The following is a 21,668-nucleotide window of genomic DNA, read 5'->3' on the forward strand; positions in this document are numbered from 1 at the left end:
TCATTTCAGGACCCACCCTTCCTTTTCCAGGACCCATATTATTTTCCAGGACTATCCCTTTTCCAGGAGCCTACCCTCCTTTTCAGGACCAACCTTCATTTTCAGAGCCCATCACTCTTTTTCCAGTGACCTCTTCCTTTTCCAGGATCCATACCTCCTTTTCCAGGACACACCTCTCTCTTCAGGACCAACACTCCTTTTCCAGGACCTCCCTCCTATTCCAGACCACCCCTCCTCCTCCTCTGGACTAACGCTTTTCCAGGACCCACCCTTGTTTTCCAAGACCTTCTTTTCCAGGACTCACCTCTTCTTTTCCAGGACAAACCCTTCATTTCCCAGGGCCAACCCCTCTTTTTCCAGAAACTACTCTTCCTTTTAAATCAGATGGAGCTCCTCCTGGGTACCTCGTTGCTATCAGCAATAAAAACCGACCCCCTTATCTGGCTTTCACCTGACAGCATGTCCCACCGCCTTCATGGATTTATTAAACTCCCCTCTCTTCTCCCGCCCTCCTGCCTCCCCAACCCCACTTCGTCTTGAAGCAAGAAATATTGGGGGGTGACAGGATGCCTTGCTTTGTGGGATGCTCTGGATCGCTGGAGAGCCGTCTTTAACCTAAATATGAAAATATTGAACTATTTTAATGTTTTCTCGATTACAGTGTGGCAATTTCTGTCGGATATATAGATGAAAGTTTCAGTGGCAATTATATTCCAAGATTTATTTATTTATTTATTTATAATTTTGTTTCAAAGAGGCATACAAACTTACTAAGATCACATATACAACAGTTTAGAATGAAATCTTATATTACTCTCCTATTCCGTTTAGGAGAATTTTCTTATATATATTAGCATTTGCTCCTTAGTATGTGGGTATATTGCAATTCGTCCCCTCTTACCATAACAAGAATAATTATCTATTCTCATAAGAACGAGGATAAGTGTCATAATTAATAATCTCTGTCTGGAAGTGTTAACATGAATCAATTTTATACAAGGAGAGAGAGAGAGAGAGAGAGAGAGAGAGAGAGAGAGAGAGAGAGAGAGAGAGAGAATTACGTCAATGAAAACTAAGAGGGGAGATATTAAATCCTTTTAATCTGGTGCTATAGACTTACCTATCCAAGACGAAGAACGCTGATTAAATCTTCACGAGACATTCGATTGGAATTATCAGACACAAACAAAATATTAAAACAAAATGAAACCAGTAATGATCCAAAACCTCATTAGCTGACAAACCCCAGGAGCTAATGATCACTCTGATAAAAACTTCCGCCACTGATGCATGAAAAAATCTCTTTTTCATCGGAAAAAATAAATAAAATCAACAACGAAATAGAAAAGAAATTGGGAATATCACTCTCGACAGAATGAGGCCAAAGAAATGGTGACAGAGCTGGGGCTGGGACTGACAGTCTGGAAGATTATTATGACACCCGTTACCTTGCAAAGGAGAGGGGAGGAAGTTGGGGAGAGGGAGAGGGGAAGAGGCCCTCCCAAAAGAGTGGCCCACAAAGCAGAAAAGTGTCAAAGGGAAAGGGTTTATAAGACGCGGTTCTTACCATCCATGGAATCAGCTGTTTAACCCAAAATGGCAATCAGCTGTTTAAGTAAAAATGACAATCAGCTGTTTAACCCAATAACAATCAGCTGTTTAAGTAAAAATGACAATTAGCTGTTCAACTAAAAATGGCAATCAGCTGTTTGACCAAAAAAAAAAAAATCGTATGTTTAACCCGATTGACAATCAACTGTTTAAGTAAGGCCTGAGAGTCAGAATCCAGTTGTTTCAGTAAGGGCAATCAGCTATTTAACCCAATATGACAATCAGCTGTTCTGTTTAAAATGACAAAAAGCCATTCCTCTCTTTCTCTCTCTCTCTCTCTCTCTCTCTCTCTCTCTCTCTCTCTCTCTCGTAGCCTGTAGAATGCATCTGGTTTACAACTGAAAACCAGGTTCGATTCTGAACAGGTTGAGGGGGGAGCAGACCGACCACTTCTCTCAGCATCCAGTGTGCCTCTGTTGACCCAAGATGAGAATAGTGTAACTGGCTGTTAGACAACTGTCGTGGGTCGCGGCTTCCAGGTTGGAAAAGAAGAGAGGCGGCAGATAATTAGAGATGAAGTTCACCGCTCTGTCTAAATGTGGATAATATATAATTATACCTCGTCGGGTCGGGAGGGAAGGGCCTCCATGAGGAGGTCGTCTGTCTGTCTGTCTGTCACATTTTGCCTTTTCTCTCCCTTTCTGGCGAACAACAACGAAAGCAGGAAAGGTAAACAAAGTCTCGTCTTGTTTGTGAGGAAAAGGCCAAATTTATGTCCCTAATCACAACAAGGAGGCAGAGTAATGGAGACACATCATTTTATATATCTGATGAATAAACTAAAAACCCTAATAGCTTAGAAACCATTACCTTCGAATTAAATAATAACAAAACAATAAAGATCGTATATTATAATCACTGGGGCAGGATGTAATAGTATCAAAGTATCAATATATATCTAGATCTAATTACTGAGCGTTTGTGTATATTCAGAAATCTGCGCTTTTATCCATCTCAATACCAGATCATTTCACTCTTTGTGTATTCAGGCGCATGCGCAAAACGACACTAATTCAGAGAGATTCGAGAAGATAAATCTTGCATAAATAATGAAGTGTTGTGACGGAGACAGACTCGATGAGAGCAGAGAAATAAATGATAAGGAGTCTGCAGTTTTATTTTCACTTCAAGTCGGTAACAAAAAATTTACGTTCAAAATACATTTCCCCCTTCTAGATTTTATTAGTATTTACTGACAGAATTTATTATCAGAATTTATTGAAGAATTTACAGACAAATTTATACACAGAGATTTACAATGAAATCCCTCCTTCCCACCAAATGTTAAGTCTGGATTAATTGACCTCAATAATAAGATTCTGATGAAGCGCCACTGATTTTGGCCAGTTGTTTCAGCTGCTCTGTGTGGAAATTTGAGGTTGGCTCTCTCTCTCTCTCTCTCTCTCTCTCTCTCTCTCTCTCTCTCTCTCTCTCTCTCTCTCTCTCTCTCTCTCTCTCTTCTTTTTCAGCCTTTCATAACACGTGATATGGTATCAGCTCAAGTTAGTAGGTGACACGAGACCAAAGCATTGTGAGAAGTACAGAGATAATGGAAGTAACAGACACTTGGGTTATAATGGGTTTATAACGAAGGACTGATGAAACCCTCACTTACCAGTCTCCTCTCTCTCTCTCTCTCTCGCCATTTCCAGTCCTTCACCTTGTCTTCTGGCGTCCTCTATGCAGGTTTTTCCCCATTCAGTTCCTTCCTTTCCGTCACTTTTGGATAACTCAGAGTCCATCGCTTGGGGGCCCCCTCCCCATATCCCCCTCCACCACCCCCTTCCTCCTTTCGTGCAACCTCTGTTGAAATTTAATTCTATCCTGTAAATCATTTCTATCCCACTTTGTTTGGCTCTAGTTTGCTAATCGCTTGATCTCAGCAGTTTGGGCGGCGACAAGTCTGCCAGCTCTGTCGAGTTCGTATTGGTAGTGTTTACTTCTGCTTGTTTTAACCACTGACTTTCCACTGAACTTCAAGAGAATGGGTGCTGTCTCCTTTCGATATCACATTTATATTTGTGAATGAAGATTGGAACACATTGTGATCTATCAGCCAGGTTCAATAAAGGTGTCCTGACAAACGTGTTTACAAATTAGGGTTGACTAATCTTCTTTACAAAATTAAAGGTCCTTTTCATAATAAGGTGCGCTTGTTATTACCTGCTTGAAAAAAGTATATGTAAACTCTATTCTGACATAAACTAGGCTAATTAAATTAATTCATGTTATATTTATTTTTTAATTTTTTAGTGAAATGGTAACATCCAAAGCCAAAACAGATTCGTTTCTGCTCACCTACAGTAAGGATTTTGTTGACAGTGTGTTAGCCTCTTAAAAACCTGAAGTTCCTAAATGATAAAGGTTTCAAGGACTATTAGTAGTTTTCCACCCTGAGATAGAGACCAGGGGATCCTGGAAGACCTTTTTCAGATCTCTCAAAGTGTATAAATTCATAGTTTTTAACTAATGAAAGGTAAATTTATGTATGTAGAACAGTGTCATTTACACACACATACACACAAACACACTCACACAATCACACACACACAAACACACTCAAATGCATTATCAAGTATGAATCAAAGTTGGCCTCTTTGACATCAGAAGGGACCCATTACCGCTGAACATATACACTATCAATCGAAAGCTACAAACGTCCTTTAATATCCAATTCGCTCTACCTCGGAGATAATATATTTTCATATATGTTACCGAAGGGGAATTTTTTAGTTGATAATAAGTTCACCGTCCCGTGGGGTCGAACCAGCGAAGGACGGACTCAGGACTACAGGACGCACTAACCCAGTCGGCCACAAAGAGAGGTATAATTGGATATCATCCATATGCAACTCCTCGTCGAACTCAGGTGTTTTGCGTTTGGAGACGATATCCACCCACCTCTGCCATGTTGACCGTGTAGTGCGTTTGTCACACGTAGCCATATTATGACTATTTATCACATCACCGTGATTCATATACAATCAGAAAGCTACAAACGTCCTTTAATATCCAATTCGCTCTACCTCGGAAATAATATCAAGTTCCATATTGATTTTGATTATGATTTTTGGTGACATTGTTGCTCTGAGATTCAATAGGATTCAATTTAATGGATAGTAAATATTTTTATGAAATGAGATTTTAGATACTGCTGGGTATCAGGTTGCTTTATGGGTATCCTACAAGTGTGTAGTTCGGAGGATTGCTTTTCACGATGAAAACAGGTATACGGATAATTGTGCTAGGCAGGACATCTCTGGGGATACAGCGCTGGCCCAATGTTTTGGTCTCCTTGGGTTGCAAATCTTTCTGAAAAATCTTGAGTTTCTGGGGCGATGCAACACCTCAACTTTCATTAAATTAGCTACAAAGGACATTAGCGTAGTAAGTACTATAAGGATATTATTGTTATTCTACTACTGTGAACATTCGACATTACTAATAAGGAAATCATTTTATCAAAGCACAAACAAGCACACACAAACCCGTAACAAAAGCCGAACAGGGAGAGGTCTAGGGAAGAAATCACCATACCATAGGCTCTAATCTAGCAGTGGGATTATTAGACCCACCTCATTTATGACAGAGAATTTGGCAGCCAGACTTGAGGGCTGTAGCTCTTTATAACCTCCAGGTAAAATGCAGAGTGAAATAAAAGTGCTAAAGTATAAGTGCAGAGAGAGAGAGAGAGAGAGAGAGAGAGTTCAGTTTCAATGGCGAATGTTTAAACGGAATAATGAATACTCCACGTCTGCTGTTTTTTTATCCTCATATCTCTCCCTCTCCCTCTCTTTCCCTCGACCATAACAAACCCACAATAGTCCACTAACAGCTGGTGCATAATTCACTGCTCCAGTTCGCTGAGGCATACTGATTACAGGGTGTGATTACATTTATGCTTTCCTTGATGCCAGTTGCGGAATCCAGAGCTCTGAATAACCAGTTTGTGAACTGAATGCTCTGGCACTTCACTAGACCAGAGAGAGAGAGAGAGAGAGAGAGAGAGAGGGGCGGAGAAAACGTGGGGCAGATTTATTTACATCTTATTACTGTATTTTAAGAATATAGACTTGCTGGTAATATTGAAGAGAGAGATGGAAATATTCCAAAAGAGATTGCATTCAACTATGAATAGGACTGACGAACAAAGTAGTTCAAATAACATTACTGTCCACAAATAACACTTTTACTGTGCTTTAAAAGTATACAGGCTTTACTAGGATATTATGAAGAGAGAGAGAGAGAGAGAGAGAGAGATGTACAGATCATTTACATATTTTTATTGTATTTAAAGAATAACTAAACTTGCTGGTGATACTGAAGAGAGAGAGAGAGAGAGAGAGAGAGAGAGAATAATATAAACTTGCTGGTGATACTGACTTAATGTTACATAAATGAACTACATTATGAACATAACAACATACAAACTTTAGTCCACAAATAACACTTTTTACTGTACTCTAAAAAATACATAGGCTTGCTGGGGATACTGGAGATTTTGAGAGAGAGAGAGGGGAGGAGGAACGGTTTAATTACATATTTTACTCTATTTTACGAAGAATATACACTTGCTGGTGATAGTGAGAGAGAGAGAGAGAGAGATTCAAAAAGGTAGCATACTTTTGATACCATTGATAATAGAACTTCACAGAAATTTACATTATTTTGTGAATTTCAAGCCCATATCCATCAAACTTATGAATCATGGTAGCCTTTTCATTCTTATGTTTATATATCGAAATATTCACTTTCAAATAGTTAACTAAGCCAATCCAGTTGTTTGTATTAAGCATGATGGATTTTTAGCTGAGATGCACTCTAATTATCCAATTCTGAATGATGTCTTCAAATAACATTGTAAATTATCCCGTATCTTCTCTTATACAGTAGGTTGTTTTATGTTTATCTGATGTTAACGGAATACCAACAACTCGGTCATTTCAGAGTAAATAAAGAAAAAACTTTGTACCACTGGTTGAAAATTAATCAACGACCATTGCTGTTATTAAACAGATGTACAATTACCTTTCCATTAAAATACTAAGCCTTTAATTTTCTCTATGAGAATATCACCAACCGATCATTTCAGCCTGATCACCTGTCTGGATTTAAAACAATATGTCAAGGCAGTTATAACAAGAGGAACAAAATGAATATTCAAGTTTTCTGAAGTCAACAGGTTGACAGTGATTTAATCAAACCAGAAAATAATTTCGTCAACTTCAGTAGTGTTCATTAAACCAAAAAGAATTTTATCATTCCCAATTAATCAAAAGAGTCGCATCTGCTAAACCTTCAGATAACCTTTGTGAACAGGACAAAGTGACAATAGTTGGACAGTAGGTGGGAAAGAAGACCCTGGAGAAGCTGAAGAACAAAGAGAGTGATTTGCACATACTTAACATCCAATTTGTTACATTCCTTGAAATAAAGAAACAAAATTCACGAAAGCCAAGAGAGGGTAGAACCATCGTTCAGTGGAATAATGGTTTACTCACACTGAACTATCATGAAACTCATAGCACTTAAAAACGTGGTTATTATGATGGATTTACCTTGCTAGCCTGGGATGATAAACAAAACATATTTACTTTGTATATACTTCTGACACCAAAAACACTAGAGCTGTCTAACACCATAGTAGAAATTAATATACTATTTGCTATAAAAACTTTGAAGAGTTATCTGAATCTGAATTATCATTGTCCAGTGATGTAGCACTACAGATTCTTCTAAATATAACCATGAATAATTATACGCTACCATCATCACCATCATCATATTACATTTGGCAGAAACCTTTATGACTGATCTGAAATTTCATTACCCTAACATTGCTGTTGCATTTAGTGAGCAATCTTCATATGATCCCAATCTTGAAGAAAGAATTTACAAATACATTCTAACACGCGATCGACGATACATTTACAAATCATATTGGTGATCATGTGTCGCCATATGATATTTTTATGAAACATTTTATACAGACATTGAGACGAAAATGTCGACGGAGCTGGTGGTCTTTATTCTCTGAATCATGGGATATTTGCGATTGATAAAAGCATTGATCTTTCAGTGGCAATGTTTTGATGGAGAAAAGGGACAAATTTGAGGTTGAATAGATATGCAATGAGGTCAACAAAGAACAGATTAGAGAAGAGGAGGAAACAGTAAAAAAAAAAAAAAAAATCGTAGGAGAAAAATCCATGGAAACTCTATAGAAAAATCTCCTGTGGAAGTTATAAGCTTTTAGCGAGGATAGAGCTACTTTGAATGAGCTTTACTGAGAAGAAAAGCTTTAATATGCACTACTGATAATTGAAAAAAAGAAACAAGATCTCGCCAAGATTGCCAGTTAATCCGCGGAGGAGGGCAGAATCAGGAGAAACTGGCAGTTTTGATCGGTTTGAACGATAAGTGTTTATAGGTTCCTTTACGTGAACGGATTTTCTCTGTGAGTTTTTATCAAGACGGTAGCTTAGAGACCTACTTCTGACAGTATTTATTTGATTCTGGGTCGTGCATTATTGTTAGTCAGTTGCACAGATATCCAAATGTGAACCTTTGAAGATGAGGAGCTTCTTGCCTCTAATGAGTTATTGATAAGACCAGACTGATGCTTGTGCACTGCATTGCAACCGTTTTTCGCAAGAGCATCTGTTTTTTTTTTCTAGAAATTTAGATCAAAGTCTACAGTAAGTTGTCAATTTTATCTTGTTCTTTTCTATGCTGGTTTCGTCCAGTGGAAGTTTCGTCCATGTACTTCGTTGATGAAGGTTTACGTGAATTCGTCTTGCTTATTTTTTCTGCTTAATCCTTTTCTGTCATGACAGTTGGCATCCCTCATGCTTTCGGAATCCACAAGAGGCCTTTACTTTGCACATTAGTGTTTTCGGAAACCACGGCATCTCGGTATCTTCAGAGGCCAAGAAACAATGTTCCATGGTTATCAGTAACCCTGGTTTTTCTATAAGCAGCATTCTTCGTCAGGGTAGTATTGCCATAATCCATATTTGAGAGTATCCTTACAGGACGAGTTTGCGCTTAATCATCAAATCTTTTCAGAAGAGTGCTGGAGGATTTATTGCTTCCAGGAGTGAGCGTTTCGTCGGTTTTGTGAAAGTACAACCGTTGAAGTTCCTGAAAGACCCTTCGGCATAGATGAAGTGATGAATGACTGAGGTAGGCAATGCCCTCTCTCTCTCTCTCTCTCTCTCTCTCTCTCTCTCTCTCTCTCTCTCTCTCTCTCTCTCTCTCTCTCTCTTTCGTAGCTGACAGCATCAAAGAGGTAGCAATGAGAAGTTTAAACAGAGCTAGAGTTCAAATGAGTCAGTTAGTTACTTGCATGATCTCCTCAGGGTAATCTAAATGCAATTACCTCCTCATCAGGAATCGGATTCCTTTGGTGAGTGACTGATTGTGATGATTGATGTTATTCTGTCTTGTGTTTAATTCTTCCCATTAATAGTTAATCTTTAGATATTGATTCGTAATTGTAGATCAACCTCCTCAAAACCTTTTGCATGTCATAATTTCATTCACAGTTATTCTATTTTCTTCATTTAGTTTAAATTGATAAACCACTACCACCATATATTTAATTGAAAGCAGGAATGCATTAAATGCTCCATTTTCTCGTGTAATTACAAATGACTATAGTCTCCCCAAGTCTCAAACTCCAGTCAGAAAGCGATTCCGCCTTTGCGTTGCTACATTCAATTTTCATTTCTTTCATCCAGTGAGGTGAAAACTATCTATTCGCTTCTACTTTGATATTGGGAAGAAGAAAAAGAAGGAAAGAGACTAACAGGAGATGAAGAACATAAATGTTCTCAGCATATATATAAATATATATATATATATATATATATATATATATATATATATATATATATATATATATATATGTGTGTGTGTGTGTGTGTGTGTGTGTGTGTGTGTGTATGTGTGTGTGTATGTACACACACACACACACACACACACACACACACACACACACACATATATATATATATATATATATATATATATATATATATATATATATATATATATTAATATATAAATTTCTGACTCACGTCAGGGATCGACCCAGGTCTCTCAGGTGGAAAGCAAGGGCGTTACCCACTGGGCCATACAAGTCTAAAAAGTTGGAACCTGAGAGCAACTGCACCCAGGAATTACCTGGGCAAGCTAACTGCTTGCATACCAAGATTTTCCCCAACTTCCGACTCAGCAATGGCCAATAGACAACATTTCATTAGTTATCCCATATTCTGAGTGAATAAGATGAAATCATCAACACACAATCACGTGTGGAACAGAAATAAATTTCTGACTCGTCGGGATCGAACCCAGGTCTCAGGTGGAAAGCAGGGCGTTACCCACTGGGCCCATACAAGTCTAAAAGAGGATTGGAACGGCTGAGAGCAACTGCCGGGATTACCTGGGCAAGCTAACTGCATACCCAGCAGTTTTCCCCAACTTCCCGGCTCAGCAATGACCCAATAGACAACATTTCATTTGAATTATCCTTCTGAGTGAATAAGATAGAAATCATCAACACACAATCACGTGTGGAACAGAAATAAATTTCTGACTCCGTCGGGATGAACCCAGGTCTCAGGTGGAAAGCAAGGGCGTTACCCACTGGGCCATACAAGTCTAAAAAGTTGGAACCTGAGAAACAACTGCACAAAAGGAATTACCTGGGCAAGCTAACTGCTTGCATACCAATGATTTTCCCCAACTTCCCGACTCAGCAATGACCAATAGACAACATTTCATTCGAATTATCCCTTCTGAGTGAATAAGATGAAATCATCAACACACAATCACGTGTGGAACGAAATAAATTTCTGACTCACTTTGGGATCAGACAGGTCTCTCAGGTGGAAAGCAAGGCGTTACCCACTGGGCCATACAAGTCTAAAGGTTTGGAACCTGAGCAACTGCACGAAATTACCTGGGCAAGCTAACTGCTTGCATACCAGCATGATTTTTCCCCAACTTCCCGACTCAGCAATGACCCAATAGACAACATTTCATTGAATTATCCCTTCTGAGTGAATAAGATAGAAATCATCAACACACAATCACGTGTGGAACAGAAATAAATTTCTGACTCACGCCGGGATCGACCAGGTCTCTCAGGTGGAAAGCAAAGGCGTTACCCACTGGGCCATACAAGTCGAAGTTGGAACCTGAGCAACTGCACCAAAGTGAATTACCTGGGCAAGCTAACTGCTTGCATACCAGCCAGTTTTTCCCCAACTTCCCGACTCACTGCAATGACCCAATAGACAACATTTCATTGAACTATCCTTCTGGTGAATAAGATAGAAATCATCAACACACCATCACGTGTGGAACAGAAATAAATTTCTGACTCACGTGGGGATCGAACCCAGGTCTCTCAGGTGGAAAGCAAGGGCGTTACCCACTGGGCCATACAAGTCTAAAAGAAGTTGGAACCTGAGAGCAACTGCACCAAAAAGGAATTACCTGGGCAAGCTAACTGCTTGCATACCAGCGGAGTTTTCCCCATTCCCGACTCAGCAATGACCCAATACACAACATTTCATTCGAATTATCCCTTCTGAGTGAATAAGATAGAAATCATCAACACACAATCACGCATTATTGGAACAGAAATAAATTTCTGACTCACGTCGGGATCGTAACCCAGGTCTCTCAGGTGGAAAGCAAAGGCGTTACCCACTGGGCCCATACAAGTCTAAAGAAGTTGGAACCTGAGAGCAACTGCACCTAAGGAATTACCTGGGCAAGCTAACTGCTTGCATACCAGCAGTTTTCCCTCAGGTGGAAAGCAAGGCGTTACCCACTGGGCCATACAAGTCTAAAAGAAGTTGGAACCTGAGAACAACTGCACCAGGGAATTACCTGGGCAAGCTAACTGCTTGCATACCAGCGAGTTTTCCCCAACTTCGACGACTAATGACCCAATAGACAACATTTCATTCGAATTATCCCTTCTGAGTGAATAAGATGAAATCATCAACACACAATCACCTGAGAGACCTGGGTTCGATCGACGTGAGTCAGAAATTTATTTCTGTTCCAACACGTGATTGTGTGTTGATGATTTCTATCTTTATTCACTCAGAAGGGATAATTCAATGAAATGTTGTGTATTGGGTCATTGCTGAGTCGGAAGTTGGGGAAACTCTGGGTATGCAAGTTAGCTTGCCCAGGTAATTCTGGGTGCAGTTGCTCTCAGGTTCCAACTTTTAGACTTGTATGGCTCCAGTGGTAACGCCCTGAGTTGAGACCTGGTTCGATCCTGACGTGAGTCAGAAATTTATTTCTGTTCCACACTGATTCTTGTTGATGTATCTATTCACCAGAAGGGATAGTTCTAATGAAATGTTGTCTATTGGGTCATTGCTGAGTCGGGAAGTTGGGAAAACTTCGTTGGTATGCAAGCAGTTAGCTTGCCCAGGTAATTCCTGCAGTTGCTCTGCGGTTCCAACTTCCTCAGACTTGTATGGCCCAGTGGTAAACGCCCTTTCCACCTGAGAGACCTGGGTTCGATCCCGACGTGGAGTCGGGGAAATTTATTTCTGTTCCACACGCATTGTGTGTTGATGATTTCTATCTTATTCACCAGAAGGATACCTTGAATGAAAATGTTGTCTATTGGGTCATTGCTGAGTCGGGAAGTTGGGGAAAACTGGCTGGTATGCAAGCAGTTAGCTTGCCCAGGTAATTCTTGGGTGCAGTTGCCTCAGGTTCCAACTTTTAGACTTGTATGGCCCAGTGGGTAACGCCCTTGCCTTTCCACCTGAGAGACCTGGGTCTGATCCTCTGGATGAGTCAGAAATTTATTTCTGTTCCACACGTGATTGTAAAAGTTGATGATTTCATCTTATTCAGAAATGAAATAATTCGAATGAAATGTTGCCCATTGGGTCATGCTGAGTCAAAAGTTGGGGAAAATAGCAGAATGATGGGCAGTTATTTGCCCTGGTAATTTGGTTGCAGTTGCTTTAGAGGTTCCAACTTATTTAGACTTCAGGCTCCAGTGGGTAACGTCCCTTGCTTTCCACCTGAGGACCAGGTTCTGGTCGTGAGTCAGAAATTTATTTCAGTTCCACACGTGATTGTGTGTTGATGATTTCTATCTTATTCACTCAGAAGGGATAATTCAGATGAAATGTTGTCTATTGGGTCATTGCTGAGTCGGGAATGTTAGGGGAAAACTTTGCTGGTATGCAAGCAGTTAGCTTGCCCAGGTAATTCCTTGGGTGCAGTTGCTCTCAGGTTCCAACTTTTTTAGACTTGTATGGCCCAGTGGGTAACGCCCTTGCTTTCCACCTGAGAGACCTGGGTTCGATCGGACGACGAGTCAGAAATTTATCGTTATTTCCACACGTGATTGTGTGTTGATGAAAGAGATCTTATTCACTCAGAGGATAAGAGAGATGAAATGTTGTCTATTGGGTCATTGCTGAGTCAGAGTTGGGAAAACTCATCTCGCTGGTATGCAAGCAGTTAGCTTGCCCAGGTAATTATTTTTTTATTTTTTTCTCAGGTTCCAACTTCTTTTAGACTTGTATGGCCCAGTGGGTAACGCCTTTTCTTTCCACCTGAGAGACCTGGGTTGATCCCGGGAGTCAGAAATTTATTTCTGTTCCACACGTGATTGTATGTTGATGATTTCTATCTTATTCACTCCACAAGGATAATTCGAATGAAATGTTGTCTATTGGGTCATTGCTGAGTCGGGAAGTTAAGGAAAACTCGCTGGTATGCAAGCAGTTAGCTTGCCCAGGTAATTCCTTGGGTGCAGTTGCTCTCAGGTTCCAACTTCTTTAGACTTGTATGGCCCAGTGGGTAACGCCCTTGCTTTCCACCTGAGAGTCCTGGGTTCGATCCCGACGTGAGTCAGAAATTTATTTCTGTTCCACACGTGATTGTGTGTTGATGATTTCTATCTTATTCACTCAGAAGGGATAATTCGAATGAAATGTTGTCTATTGGGTCATTGCTGAGTCGGGAAGTTGGGGAAATCTTCTTCCGCTGGTATGCAGAGCAGTTAGCTTGCCCAGGTAATTCCTTGGGTGCAGTTGCTCTCAGGTTCCAACTTCTTTTAGACTTCTTGTGGCCCAGTGGGTAAACGCCCTTGCTTTCCACCTGAGAGGCCTGGGTTATGATCCCGACGTGAGTCAGCAAAATTTATTTCTGTTCCACACGTGATTGTGTGTTGATGATTTCTATCTTATTCACTCAGAAGGGATAATTCGAATGAAATGTTGTCTATTGGGTCATTGCTGAGTCGGGAAGTTGGGGAAAACTCGCTGGTATGCAAGCAGTTAGCTTTTATATTGTATTAGGTGCAGTTGCTCTCAGGTTCCAACTTACATTTAGACTTGTATGGCCCAGTGGGTAACGCCGTTGTTTTCCACCTGAGAGACCTGGGTTTCGATCCCGACGTGAGTCAGAAATTTATTTCTGTTCCACACGTGATTGTGTGTTGATGATTTCTATCTTATTCACTCAGAAGGATAATTCGAATGAAATGTTGTGTATTGGGTCATTGCTGAGTCGGGAAGTTGGGAAAACTCGCTGGTATGCAAGCAGTTAGCTTGCCCAGGTAATTCCTTGGGTGCAGTTGCTCTCAGGTTCCAACTTCTTTTAGACTTGTATGGCCCAGTGGTAACGTCGACCCTTGCTTTCCACCTGAGACCTGGGTTCGATCGGCGTGAGTCAGAAATTTATTTCTGTTCCACACGTGATTGTGTGTTGATGATTTCTATCTTATTCACTCATAAGGGATAATTCGAATGAAATGTTGTCTATTGGTCATTGCTGAGTCCGGGAAGTTGGGAAAACTCGGCTGGTATGCAAGCAGTTAGCTTGCCCAGGTAATTATATTGGGTGCAGTTGCTCTCAGGTTCCAACTTCTTTTAGACTTGTATGGCCCAGTGGGTAACGCCTTTGCTTTCCACCTGAGAGACCTGGGTTCGATCCCGACGTGAGTCAGAAATTTATTTCTGTTCCACACGTGATTGTGTGTTGATGATTTCTATCTTATTCACTCAGAAGGATAATTCGAATGAAATGTTGTCTATTGGGTCATTGCTGAGGAGGAAAAAGGGAAAACTCGCTGGTATGCAAGCAGTTAGCTTGCCCAGGTGGTTTGGATGCAGTTGCTCTCAGGTTCCTTCTTCTTTTAGACTTGTATGGCCCAGTGGGTAATCTTTGCTTTCCACCTGAGAGACCTGGGTTCGATCCCGACGTGAGTCAGAAATTTATTTCTGTTCCACACGTGATTGTGTGTTGATGATTTCTATATTAAATATATACATATATATGTGTGTGCGTGTGTATGTATGCACACACACATATATAATTATATTTGTATATATATATATATATATATATATATATATATATATATATATATATATATATATATATATATATATATATATATATATATATATATATATATATATATATATATATATATATATATATATATATATATATATATATATATATATATATATATATATATATATATATATATATATATATATATATATATATATATATATATATATATATATATATATATATGATTTTGCAATTGTAATATCATGGTTGCAAAGAATAAAAAGAAGAATAACATGTTGAACATTCATGATAACAAAACTTACGCGAAGAGAGACCTTACCTTACCTTACAGACCTTACAGTTCGTTCGGGTTGCCCCAGGTCCCTCAGTGTGAGGCACCTCTGATGTCTACCAGAGAATTGCTAATGCATCTTCCGGTATATTTTGCATCTTCCAGTCTTGGATGGTCTGGGATGCATCTTAGATATTTGTCGAGCTTATTCTTAAACACATCTACGCTCACCTCCTGATATGTTTCTCAGATGAGCTGGTATGCATTGAATAGATGCTGCATTATCGATGCTGGTGCGCGGTGGATTAATGTCCTGTGTGCTTTCCTTAGTTTTCCTGGTATCGTTTTGGGGACTATTAATCTACCTCTGCTTGTTCTTTTTGATATTTTTAGCTCCATGATGTAATTCCTTCTATCTGTTTCCATGCCTGGATAATCATGTAGCGTTCTTCTTCTTTCAAGACTATATAAATTTAAAATTATAGTCTTTCCCAGTAGTCAAGGTCCATAACTTCTTCTATTCTAGCTGTAAAGGACCTTTGTACACTTTCTATTTGTGCAATATCCTTTTGGTAGTGGGTACCATATTATATTACAATATTCAAGTGGACTACGTACGTACGTTTTATAAAGCATTATCATATTATGTTCGGCTTTTCTTGTTTTGAAGTGCCAGAGCAACATTCCCATTTTTGCTTTGCATTTTGCCAATATTATTGCTATTTGGTCATTGCATAACATATTCCTGTTCAACATCACACCAAGGTCTTTAACTGCTTCCTTATTTGTGATTGTCTCATTCAAGGTCTAGAGAATACAAGGTCTTCTCACGCAGGATTAACGCGGGTAAGAGATGGGAGAAGAAACGTGACGTCACGCGGTCTACTTGCTTTCTCCTCTGCCCAAGCTCTGTACAAATGGGAAAACTTTTCTCCTGTTTCCTAGTTGACTCTTTTTAATATTAAAAATTATGATTCATTCTTTTAGGGAAACAAAGCCCATGTTGACCATATTCATTTCTGTACGTGTATTCATCCAAATAATTACAACTGGAACTTAAAAACGAAAAAAAACATTTTTCTACTCTAATATACAACTCACACTCAAATATACATATACGAGTACATGTATACATAAGGTTAACAATTATACAATTATGTGACCAACTTTTTCGTTATGTTTACAATGATAACAAATAAATATCTTTTCCATCGATTTTTATTGCTCCAAAAATTCGGGTCGAGGTTTCATTAGCTTCTCATTTGTTCTCACATCTTATGAAAGTGCCGATGTGCCATCTCCTTTGGTTTTTAGTTCCTAGAAAGTCATACTGGGGAAACTTACGGGCTACAAGGCTACAAAACCACCCACATATTGCATGCCTCCTTCTTCAGTTTTGTCTTCATTGTCATCCTGCAATTCCTCCATTGGCAAAACGAAACAATATTGCCTATAAGCTTAACGCTTTCTGAAGAGATGTTTCTTCAACCTCGTAAGAAGTTCTTTCTTTAGTTATGAAGTTAGAAAATGAGACCTCAGTAATATTATCGCTAATACAATTTTCAACTTTGTATTTTGCGCCTCATAGAGTTCTCTCTTTTCCCAGGAGATGGGCTAAAACTCGGTGCTTAAATTCAACAGATAATGGGTGCTGATGACATGCACTCATTTACCGTATACAGTCAAAAAGTGTTCCAGTCCATCTCGATTCAACCTATGAGTCAAGATGTATGATATTGCAAAATTTCACCTAACATCCCTGGCAAGTTCGTTAGAGATTTAAGGTATCACAAGGCAACCTTTTGGAAAGGGTAAAGTCCTTTTCCTCCCAGACTTTTCATTGTTATGGATAGGTGTATCATCTCTTGCAATGTTTTGTTTTGGTTTCTAAGATTAGCCCGTAAGCATTCCGTGAAGACTTTCTATCGAAAGGCACTCCAGAACTGAATAAATCATTTTTTATCAACAAAGCAAATGAACTGGATTGCACTCTCCCAGTGCCTATCCACAATCTGACCTATTTCTCCGAAGTGTTTGAGATTTTTGTGAGTGGCAGAGTAACTGTAACGCTAATTTCACTGTCGTACCCTCCATGCCTGTAACACTTGAATGCTTTTCAAATAGTTTTCGAGTTGTCATTAGATCACCTTTACTTTTCTTAATTGGTTCCCTGACTCAGTGTAAGCAGTCCTACAGTCCGATAACCTAGATCCATGGTCTAAGAAAGTGAAGTGTTTCTGATGAGTTTTATCAAGTGAGGAGCATCGGCAAATACATGTATTTCCTGCAATAATCCGCAGGATTAACAATACTGGATTAGCCTAGTTACGCCATTGCCTACTGAATTCCATAACCTTATATTTGTTGCCCCAAGTCATGAATCATACCAACTATAGAAAATCCAACTCTCGCTGTCTTAATGATGAATTCAAATAGGAAAATTTTAGTTGTATCGGTGTCGAAATTACAATGAATAAGCGGTTTCCAAGGTCTGACCTTTTTTACATTGCACTTTGAGCTAGGTTCATATAAAGCATCTGCGCCTTTATCATAACTCCATCTTTTTGCGACACTACACTTTTCGTCCATAGAAATCTATGAAGAATTAGATCCCTATTTTTTCCTATTTTCAAAGTACCTGTTTTACTGCACAAGATTTGGCTCATATCACTTAAACTGTCTAAATTGCAGCAAGAAAGAAAAATATAAGGCCGCTATTACGGACAATATCAGAACCAAATATATGGAAGCAAGACCTACAGTGTTTGTTTGTAAACGAACTGATCAGTCAGAGATCACTAAGGACAGTAGTAGCGTGACGTCACAACCTCTTATGCACATTAGATCCCAATTTTGGGTCAGCCGTGAGAAGACCTACTGTATTCTGTTAGACCTTGGTCTCATTATTAGGACCTTTATTATGCATATAGCATTCCTTCTTTATCACCATAGTTTATTGATTCAAATTTATCAGAGTTAAATACCATCCTATTTACCTCTGCCCATTTATATATATTGTTTAGGTCTCTTTTTGTGAGCTCCTATCTTCATCACAAGTAATCTCTCTACTTATTCTTGTGTCATCCATGAAACTTCTCACTACAAGTCTTTAACATTATTGTCTATGTCTGCAATCATAATCACAAACAGCAATGCAGCTAACACTGTACCTTGTGGCACACCGGATATTACCGTAGCTTCATCCGATTTCTCATCGTTAGCAATCACTATCTGTTTTCTGTTTTGCAAAAATTCTTTTATCCATCTTCCAACTTTATCCACAATGTTATGTTTTTTCATTTTTTTTTTTTATATAATATGGTCCACCTTGTCAAAGCTTTTGCAAAGTCTAGGTAAACCACATCTGTATCTTTTTCGTTTAACATATTTTTATATCTGCTTTCGTGGTGAGCTAACAGTTGGGTCTGTGTACTTCTTCCGGTACAAAACCATGTTGTCCTGTATTAAACAAACTATTTTTCGTTAAATGTTTCATTATATATTTTTTCATTACCCTTTCGTAAACTTTCATAATATGAGATGTCAGACTCACAGGCCTATAATTACTTGCCTCTAGTCTCGATCCACCTTTGAAAGTCAGGGTAATATATGCTAATTATGCTCATCATAAATCTTGCCTGTATCTATACTTTGTCTTAATATTATTGCTAGCGGCTTTGCGATTGAATGAACCACTTTCTTTAACAAAATGGCAGGAACACCATCAGGTCCTGCTGCTGATCCATTTTTAATTTCATTAATACCCTGCACAATATCGGCTTCAGTAATATCTATGTCCCATAAATATTCACAGTTTTCACCTCTTATTTCTTGTATCATTATCTTCATTATCAGTTCTAGGTGTGAATTCACTCTTATATCTTTCTGCTAATATGTTACATATTTCATTTTTTCATTTGTTAATCGCCCTTCAATTGTTAGAGGGCCTATTTCTACTCTTATTTTATTCATCTTTTAGCATATGAGTAAAAAATTTTTGTTTTGTTTGATATTTTGAAAGGGTCTTTTCTTCAAGGTCTTGATTTTCTTTATCCTTTGACTGTATAATCTTTTGTTCTGCATTTTCTGTCTTACTTTTTACCTCAATCACTTTCCATGCATTCTTTTCTTTTGCAAGAGCTTTTTTCCACTTTCTGATTTTCTGGAACAAGATCCTTCTGTCTCTTGGTATGTGTGACTGATGTTTACTTTTCTTCTTTGGTAGATATTTTTCCACTATTTCCTCTAAAATTTTATATAATATATCGTATTTACCTGTATATTATCACTTACGAATATGTTTTCCCAGTCTTTGTTTAATTCTTCATTTATTTTTGACCAATTTATATTTTTACTATAGAAATTATATTTTCCATATCCTTCCCATTTTTTTTTTCTTTTCTTGCTTATCTCTGTTTTCAATAGTTTTGGAACGGACTGTTAATTCTATGACATTATGGTCTGAAATACTCGTATTATACACTATTATTTCTTTAACATAGTTCATCTCGTTCACAAATACTAGATCTAAAATATTATCCTTTCTTGTTGATAGGTGATTTATTTGCTGAATGTTATGTTCTAGTAGCATATCTAATAGCTTTTCAAATTGCCTCTTATCTTCTGCGCTACTATTGCTCTCTTTTTTATATGTGTAAATACAACCACAGTCTCCTATCCGTTCTTTCCATTCTACGAAAGGAAAGTTAAAGTCTCAGATAAGTATAGTCCAGTCTTTGTGATTTCTACATACATCATCCAATTTGTCAATTATTATATCAAACTCTTTAGTATTCGGGGTCTGTATATTATAATGTTTACTAATTTTTCAGATTCAAATTCTACTGCTATTAATTCACATTCTGTGTTACTATATTTCTCACAGATTTTTCCTTGAAAACGTGTCTCTCCCATATAGTAGTTCCCCCTTGATTCCTTTTTTTCTATCTGATCTATAAGTTTGGAAACCCTTTATCTGATCATCATTACAGTCTCTTGTGAGTACCAGGTTTCACTTATATTCATTATATCTATTTTTTTTCAGTTTGGGTTAGTTCTTCTAAGAACTCTATTTTTCTTTTTGAGTTACTCGAAACTAGACCCTATGCATTCATCACTATGATGGTTTGTGTTTTATCCCCATTATCTAATAAGGGTAATAATAAGGATTTTCACATCTCTCTTTCCTGCTCTGATATGTTGTTCTTTTCTTCATTTCCATAACTTCGGACATTAAAAAATCCAACTTTTCCAAGATAGTTGATCTTCCATCTTCATAATTATTCATTTTGTGTTTGTATCTGCACCTATCTCCATATCTGCACCATCCATTTGCATCGTAGATACATTGCTTTGTTTTATTGTACCGGGGAGCTGAAGCCTCATATCTTGGTGCTGACATTTCATAACGTGGTGCCAGCTTGATTTTTTCCTTCGTCACATACTCTTTATTCTTTTCTTTGTTTGTTTCATTTTTACTTTGGTTTTTTATATGTATTTGCTTTTGATTTTCGTTCTTCATGGCGACAGTATGCATGTATCTGCATTTATTGTTGAATTTGCAATCTTTTCCTTCTTTCAGATTCCGGCATATTTTTGGATGTAGATCGCTGCATTCAACCTCATAACCATCTAGATATGCACATTTGCCATAGATTTCATAGTTGTGACATATCTTGGGATGTTTGTAGTGACATCTTTCACCGAATCTGCAATTTCCTCTTTTCAAAAGAGTGCAGACTATGTCTTTCTTTTCTTTTTTTTTTCTTGCCCATTCCCTTCAATATGTATATCAGGGTAGAGCCTCTTCGGTTTGTATTTTTTTGTGTTGTTATTTCATAGTTTATTTCTTCGTATGTATGCTTTTGTATTGCTTTATATGTAAAGTCTATGAGATTCTCTGCATCCATACTCTTATCCTGTTCTTTGCTTTCATTACTGTTTTCTATCTCTTCAGTCGTATTTTCTTCTATTTCATTTTCCTTTTCTTCATCATCCTCAGTTTGTTGTTCTGCACTTAGCCTAAGATGGAAAAAACCTTGCTGCCAATATAAGTTTTACATAATTTATAATGATTACGTAACTTTGATTGTTCAGGATTAGATAACCTGCTACCTGTTCTATGACTTATGCCCTTGTGGGAATCTATACGGACCTTCAACAGCCTCCTCGTGCATCCCACTTATATCCCGTGATCACATCCCGGGCAAGTATACTTGTAAACGACGCTGGACGAAAGCAGAGGACTGAGCCGGTCTTTGACTCTGAACAGAGACCCTATTGTTAAGGGATTTTTCGGGATGACTTTCAGATTTAAAACTGGAAAACTCTTTTGGATAATGGCTGTGCATTTTCTCCTAAAAGTGTCATCATGCCTGAAAGGGAAACTTGCATACATCTT

This window comes from Macrobrachium rosenbergii, chromosome 53 (assembly GCF_040412425.1).
Source record: "Macrobrachium rosenbergii isolate ZJJX-2024 chromosome 53, ASM4041242v1, whole genome shotgun sequence".
In the NCBI taxonomy this organism is placed as follows: Eukaryota; Metazoa; Arthropoda; class Malacostraca; order Decapoda; family Palaemonidae; genus Macrobrachium; species Macrobrachium rosenbergii.